At 46.3% G+C, this 7,221-nt stretch overlaps 1 non-coding gene across 1 annotated transcript; it reads right to left on the bottom strand.

The window, feature by feature from the left end:
- Positions 1-5,278: 5,278 nt before the first annotated feature.
- LOC129481408 (U6 spliceosomal RNA) lies at positions 5,279-5,385 on the bottom strand. Its single transcript, XR_008657411.1, has one exon. It is a non-coding gene; the product is annotated as a U6 spliceosomal RNA (small nuclear RNA).
- Positions 5,386-7,221: the final 1,836 nt, after the last annotated feature.

Here is a 7,221-nt window from a genome sequence, read left to right as displayed (position 1 = left end):
TTTTAGTAGAGACGTGGTTTCTCCATGTTGGTCAGGTTGGTCTTGAACTCCTGACCTCAGGTGATCCACCCACGTCGGCCTCCCAAAGTGCTGAGATTACAGGCATGAGCCACCGCGCCCGGCCTTGGAATCATTCTTTTTTTTTTTTTTTTTTTGAGACGGTCGTCGCCCAGGCTGGAGTGCAGTGTTGCAATCTTGGCTCACTGCAAGCTCCGCCTCCTGGGTTCACGCCATTCTCCTGCCTCAGCCTCCCGAGTAGCTGGGACTACAGGTGCCTGCCACCACACCCGGCTAATTTTTTTTTTTGTATTTTTAGTAGAGATGGGGTTTCACTGTGTTAGCCAGGATGGTCACAATCTCCTGACCTTGTGATCTGCCCGCCTCAGCCTCCCAAAGTGCTGGGATTACAGGCGTGAGCCACTGTGCCCAGCTGGAATCATTCTTAACTCCTTCCTTTATTGTGAGATAAAGACATCCTACATCCAAATCCACCAGGAAGTGCTTTTGGCTCAACCTTTGGAGTAGATCCAGAATCTAACACGGCTCACTGCTTCTATTGCCATCCTGGAGGCAACAGAAGGGCCTGGGGAAGGCCACCTTGTCCCCAGAGATCTTTCTTCCCTTTGCATGGTCCACCATGAGATTACTTGAGGAGGAGGAAGGAATTATTGAAATTTATATTAAATCCCAACTGGGAGAGTAACACCTTGATTGCTCACTTTGTTAGCTAAAACCTACATGATGGGAAATAGTATGAAAATACATTAAAGAATGAATTGAAGTTGGAAACATATATAAAATGGATACACCACATTACTGTGATAGCTTTGACAATGCATCTGACATTCCCGTGTACTACATTTGTACAATTGTACTGAACACAGTTTTTCCTTTAGATGTTTTTCAGAGGCCATGTCAGCCCCTGGTCAGGAAAGGGGAGGAGTGTGTATGTCAAAGTCTGAAAGGGCAGGAGGTGGCTATGGTGGACCCCAAGGCTGACCCTCTTGCCAGCCTTCCTGGGTTCCCGGAGAAGCACTGACTTCTATCTCAGGCAGTAGTCCTTGATGTTGCCAGCTTGTAGCCGCACCTTTCCCGGCTCTGCCCCCATCTTTCTTTTTTCCTTTTTTTTTGAGACGGAGTTTTGCTTGGTCGCCAGGCTGGAGTGCAATGGCACGATCTTGGCTCACTGCAACCTCCGCCTCCCGGGTTCAAGCAATTCTCCTGCCTCAGCCTCCCGAGTAGCTAGGACTACAGGCGCGCCACCATTGCCCGGCTAATTTTGTATTTTTAGTAGAGACAGGGTTTCTCCATGTTGGTCAGGCTGGTCCTGAAATCCTGACCTCGGGTGATCCGCCTGCCTTGGCCTCCCAAAGTGCTAGGATTACAGGTGTGAGCCACCACGCCCAGCCATGTTTTCATTTTTTCCATGCACTATCTGTGTCTCAGCCTTCACTCAGAAGGAGGAGTCAGAACAGCCCATTCATAAGAAACTTTCCATTTATTTTGTTAACAAATACATATTGAGCACCTACTATGTGCCTAGCACATAGATAGGAATAAGCTATGGGCAGGGCTGCTGTGGCCCCTGCCTTATACTGTATAGTATGTGAGGGCAGGGACTATGCCTGCCTCATTCACCAGGGTATCCCCAGTCTCTAGTACAGTGCTTGGCAATTAATGAGTGCTCAATAAATGAATGAGTGAATGGATGAATGAGAGATACAGACAGATGAACACATCATTATAATACCTAGTGATGTGATGCTGTGATGGGGGAAATGGGCTGGGGGTATATAGGGACAGCCAAATGAGCAGCCATGATCTAGACTCTTAGGGGTTAGGGATGCCTTCTTGGAGGGAGTAATTTCTAAGGAGGGACCTTACTGGAGTTAGGTGAAGGATTTGAGGTGGGAATGGATGAAATGTTCCAGGCAGAGGAAACAGTGGCTTAGTGCCTGGAGGTGAAGCTGTGGAGAGTCAGAAGCCTGTAAGAAGCTCAGAACAGCTCCTGAGCCATCTCCAGGGGAGACAAAATGTCTGTGCCATCCAGCTCCTGGGCCTTCCAGAATAGTGCTAATAGAAACTTCTGCAATGATGGAAGTGTTGGCATGTTCTACATCTGATCTATCCAAGATGGTAGACATGAGCTGCATATGCTTAGTGAGCACTTGAAATAATGTCAGAGGTGTTTAAACCCAAGCAATTCCACCTTGAATAGGGGGTGGGTAAAATAAGACTGAGACCTACTGGGCTGCATTCCCAGGAGGTTAGGCATTCTAAGTCACAGCATGAGATAGGAGATCGGCACAAGATACAGGTCATAGGCCGGGAGCAGTGGCTCACACAGCACTTTGGGAGGCCGAGGCAGGCAGATTCCTGGGTCGGGAGTTCGAGACCAGCCTGGCCAACATGGTGAAACCCCACCTCTACTAAAAAACACAAAAATTAGCTGGGCGTGGTGGCATGCACCTGTAGTCCCAGCTACTTGGGAGGCTGAGGCAGAAGAATCACTTGAACCCAGGAGGTGAGGTTGCAGTGAGCCAAGATCATGCCACTGCACTCCAGCCTGGGCAACAGAGCGAGATTCTGTCTCAAAAAAAAAAAAGATACAGGTCATAAAGACCTTACTGATAAAACAATCTGTGGTAAAGAAGCCGGCCAAAACCCACCAAAACCAAGATGGCAATGAAAGTGACCTCTGGTTGTCCTCATTGCTCAGTATACGCTAATTATAATGCATTAGCATGCTAAAAGACACTCCCACCAGTGCCATGACAGTTTACAAATCCCATGGCAACGTCAGGAAGTTACTCTATATGGTCTACAAAGGGGAGGAACCCTCAGTTCTGGGAATTGCCCACCCCTTTCCTGAAAAACTCATGAATAATCCACCACTTGTTTAGCATATGATCAAGAAATAACTATAGGAATGTTTAATCAAGCAGCCCATGTCACTGCTCTGCCTGTGGAGTAGCCATTCTTTATTCCTTCACTTTCTTTTTTTTTTTTTTTTTTTGAGACGGAGTTTTGCTCTGTTGCCCAGGCTGGAGTGTGGTGGCGCAGTCTTGGCTCACTGCAACCTCTTGGCTCACTGCAACCTCTGCCTCCCAGGTTCAAGCGATTCTCCTGCCTCAGTCTCCCACCTTGGCCTCCCAAAGTGCTGGGATTATAGGCTTGAGCCACCATGCCTGGCCTCCTTTACTCTCTTAATAAACTTGCTTTCACTTTAGTCTATGGATTCACCTCGAATTCTTTCTTGCACAAGATCTAGGAACCCTCTCTTAGGGTCTAAATCAGAACCCCTTTCCAATAACAATAAGGCTACTGTAACCAAGGGACTGAATTTGCAATGTTATGATATTTTCAACAATTTTAATTTAAATAGCCACCAGTACTAGTGGCTATTGTAAACCAAAAATAAAATTCTATGCCCGCCCCCGCAACCAGCTGAACAGACTCTTCCTCTTGGTCCAGGGCATTCTAAAGTTAACTTGAAACACTAATTCAGGCCGTGATGGGAATGGGTGGTTGGACATGCCTCATTCTATCTTCCTCCCTTTGGAATTCAGGTACAGCAACCAGCATGAACATTAAAACAGAGAGCTTAAGACTGACCAGACGCTTAGTAGAAATATGATACTAATGTGATAGAAAGCAGGCTCTGAAATAAATGGAAGAATTTTACCCTAAAATACATTTCTTCCATATATTTGGAAGTGGCCCGGCAAAGCTGTCAGTTGGGAAAATCTACATTATATAGAGATCCCTTTCCCTTTCCAGGTCTTTTTCCTGATCCAGGAGAAATTAACTAAGAGTCTGGCACATTTTTAAGTCTGACAAGAAACATTTCCCATCTATTCTCTCTGAAGCCTCCTACGTGGAGGCTTCACGTGAGTATTAAGAACCTTGGTCTCTACACCGTCTTGTCTTAACCTCAGCACTTCCTTCTATAGATTTCAGGTCTTTAGATAAACTCTTTCAACCAATTGCCAATCAGAAAATCTTTGAATCTCCCTATTCTTACCAGAAAAGGATCTGATCCAGATCCTAAGAGAGGGTTCTTGGATCTTGTGCAAGAAAGAACTCAAGACGAATCCATAGAGTAAAGTGAAAGCAAGTTATTAGAGAAGGAAAGAAACAAGGCCGGGCGCAGAGGCTCAGGCCTATAATCCCAGCACTTTGGGAGGCTGAGGCGGGCAGATCACTTCAGGTCAGGAGTTCAAGACAAGCCTGCCTAACAGAACCCCGACTCTATGAAAAACACAAAAAGTAGCTGGGCATGATGGCTAGTGCCTTTAATCTCAGCTACTTGGGAGGCTCAGGCAGGAGAATCGCTTGAACCGGGGAGGTGGAGGTTGCAGTGAGCAGAGATCGAGCCACTGCACTTCAGTGTGGGGGATAGAGCGAGACTCTGTCTCAAAACAACAGCAACAACAACAAAAAAAAACAAGAAACAAAAGATCGGCTATTTCACAGGCGGAGCAGCAGCACGGGCTGCTCAACTGCTTATACTTATTGTTACTTCTTTTTGGGGGAGGGTTTGCGACAGAGTCTCACTCTGTTGCCCAGGCTGGAGTGCAGTGGCATGATTTCAGCTCACTGCAGCCTTCACTTCCTGGGTTCAAGTGATTCTCCTGCCTCAGCCTGTGTCTTGTGCTGATCTCCTATTTCATGCTGTGACTTAGAGTATCCTAACCTCCTGGGAATGCAGCCCAGTAGGTCTCAGCCTTATTTTACCCAGCCCGTATTCAAGATGAAATTGCTCTTGTTCAAATGCCTCTGACACTACCCAGGTAAGTGTAATCCAGGTTTCAAAAACCTGGATTCCAGTTGTCCCGCCTTTCCAGATTAAACCAATGTACATCTTACATATATTGATTGATGTTTTGTGATGTCTCCCCAAAACGTGAAACCAAGCTGTAGCCCCACCAAGTTGGGTGCATGTTCTCTTGACCTCCCGCGACTGTGTGATGGGCCATGGTCTCTCATATTTGGTTCAGAACAAATCTCTTCAAATATTTTACAGAGTTTGACTCTTTTCGTCCATACTATTATATCAGACAATGCAACTCCAGATCCTAATATCCTAACTTAATCAAAAACCAGAATTTTGCCCATTAGTTCAATTACATTTGAAACTAAATCCTTTGTCAGATCTACTGTCAGGAAGCTAAAAGGATTTGAGATTTGCCTCCTCTCCAGGTTCACGGAGACCTTAGGGCCAAGAGCTGGATGAGAGAGGGAGAATGAAGGCTTAGATAAGAAATGGAATTAACTTAAACATTTTTTCAATTTGAATTTTATATTGCGTGTCATCCTTGCTCAGGAGCCGTGCTAATCTCTGTATCACTGCAATTTTAATAAATGTGTTGCTGAAGTGAGCATGAAGTTTAACATCTAAAAAAATGTCTGTAGGGCCAGGCGCAGTGGCTCACACCTGTAATGCCAGCACTTTGGGAGGCCGAGGTGGGCAGATCACCTAAGGTCAGGAGTTCAAGACCAGCCTGACCAACATGGAGAAAGCCCGTCTCTACTAAAAATACGAAATTAGCAGGGCATGGTGGTACATGCCTGCAATTCCAGCTACTTGGGAGGCTGAGGCAGGAGAATAGCTTGAACTAGGGAGGTGGAGGTTGCAGTGAGCCAAGGTTGCGCCATTGCACTCCAGTCTGGGCAACAAGAGTGAAACTCCGTCTAAAAAAAAAAAAAAAAAAAAAAGTCTGTGGTGGACCTGGAGGCACATAATCACTTTTTGGAATACAGTTTGTCACTTTTAATTGAAAATAACTAAATGTCAATGTGTAACTGAGGATCAGATGTCAAGGTTGGGAGGACAGCGTCTTCCCTTAAATGCTGTTTGTTGTGAGAGAAGCACGTGCTGTCATTGAAAGCAAACAAAAGAGACAAACAAAAACTCTGGGTGTCAATAGTAAACAGCGGCTACTACAGACCTACAGAAACTGGATTTCCTGTTGGCTATGGGATTCCAGTCAAGCAAGGTCCGAAGTCTTTGACATGTACTTGAATGCATTTACAGTAAATGAGATTTAGAAAGCTAATCTTTTCCCAGAGGCAATGCTGCCTAACTATTGTCTGGAGATGCGCAGGGACCATCCCTAGATTCCATTAAGAAGTGGTTTCTTTGGAGGTTGCAGTGAGTCCAGATTGCGCCATTGCACAGTACCCTGGGTGACAGAGCAAGACTCTGTCAAAACGACAAAAAAAGCGACTACTTAAAATGTACCCACCGCAAAATGAGCCCTGAGTTGTGACTCCTCTGAAATGTAACTGGGGAAGGGAGACTGAATCACAGCTGTGAAAATGTGGTCACAAAGGACAGAGTCAGGGTAAGAGTTTGCCAGGTGGCTCCAGAGATGCACCGAGTCAGAGCGGTCGCAGGGGCAGGCTGACACACCTCCTCCCACCGGCTAGGCAGGGGTGGGAGCCGGCCCCACAAGGGAGGCTGCTGTCTCACTAGGCTATCGCTTTGATAATCGGTTCCTCTAAGGATATGGGGTTTCCTTTGTTCTGTCTTTATGTTCAGTAAGTAACTTTCCCATCTTAATTTGCATTTCCAAGTGAGTTTTCTCACTGGGGAGAGGCTGTGATGATTGGTTGAAACAAGTCCTGTGGTTATACACAGTAATACATGCCTTCCAGGGAGATGAGTGCATTTGCATTGGCCACTCAGTCTTGAGAGAGTGTGAATTTGTGGAGCCTGCATCAGTATCGAACCATCGCAGGCTTGGAATGAGACAGGTCTGAGCTCCATTCTTAGCCTCCCAGCTCACTAATGTGTGAACTTGACCTTGTTGCTTAACACTTCCTCCTGTGTCAGATAGAACCGATAGAGTTTTGCAGAGCTTGGGTGAAAACTGAGAAACTGTAGGCAAAGCACTTGAGATCATGCAATGCAGTAGACACGGGATAAATGGTGCTACTAATAAATGCCACCCAAAGGAAGGCCTCACTCCAAAAATAAATACATAAAATAAAATAAATGGCACAAGTGTTCCCCTGAGTGAGCTGAGGGTACAGGCCGCTCCTGGCATTGGAGTGACCCCAGACCTATGCAGTGACCTCTGAGCCCCTCAAGAACCAGCCCGCCAGCTCTCTGCTGAGTTTATTCAGGTTTGGGGCATCAGATAAAGCTGTGACGGCAGGAGCCTGGATCTAGACCTGGTTCTCCCACGAGTGGGCTCAGTGACTGAGGAAGTGAGA

The sequence above is a fragment of the Symphalangus syndactylus genome, chromosome 4 (genome assembly GCF_028878055.3).
Source record: "Symphalangus syndactylus isolate Jambi chromosome 4, NHGRI_mSymSyn1-v2.1_pri, whole genome shotgun sequence".
Taxonomy (NCBI): Eukaryota; Metazoa; Chordata; class Mammalia; order Primates; family Hylobatidae; genus Symphalangus; species Symphalangus syndactylus.
Note: the sequence above shows the minus strand (reverse complement) of the source record. Positions and strands in the feature narration are given on the sequence as shown.